The sequence below is a fragment of the Crocodylus porosus genome, unplaced genomic scaffold (assembly GCF_001723895.1).
Source record: "Crocodylus porosus isolate Cpor-Errol unplaced genomic scaffold, CroPor_comp1, whole genome shotgun sequence".
In the NCBI taxonomy this organism is placed as follows: Eukaryota; Metazoa; Chordata; order Crocodylia; family Crocodylidae; genus Crocodylus; species Crocodylus porosus.
In genome coordinates, this window is record NW_017728906.1 from 74,551,087 (window position 1) to 74,551,616 (window position 530).

The window sequence follows — 530 nt, forward strand, 5'->3', positions numbered from 1 at the left end:
AATCTGATATTTTTCAAACTCAGTTACTTATGCAAAAATTCTGAAGTGTCTTGATAATTTTAAATGCCTCTACTCCATATGCATCTTCTACTCTACAGCTCACACAGAAAAAGTACATTTTAAAACAGTTTCACTAATTTTAAAATGCTTTATACCACGCATCTACACATAACATCTGGAAGCATAGACAGAACATAGTGCCTGTATGCCTGGGTGAGAGCTTGGGGGTAGAATAGCTAGCCAAATAGGCACCATCATTCTTTACAGAGCATGGTGTACGCACCGATGAGTTCTTTGATGGCTGCTGAGTCCATTGCGAGGGTGACAGTCCTGCATACAGATAGGTCACACCCATAAACTATCAGTGTTCTTAATCTAAGAATCTTATTTCCTTTTATGACCAGGTGACCTATCACCTGGACAAGGGAGAGGAGATTGATGTTATATATCTTGACTTCAAAAAAGCCTTCGATCTGGTATCCCATGATCACCTCTTGGCAAAACTGGCCAACTGTGCCCTTGGGTCCACC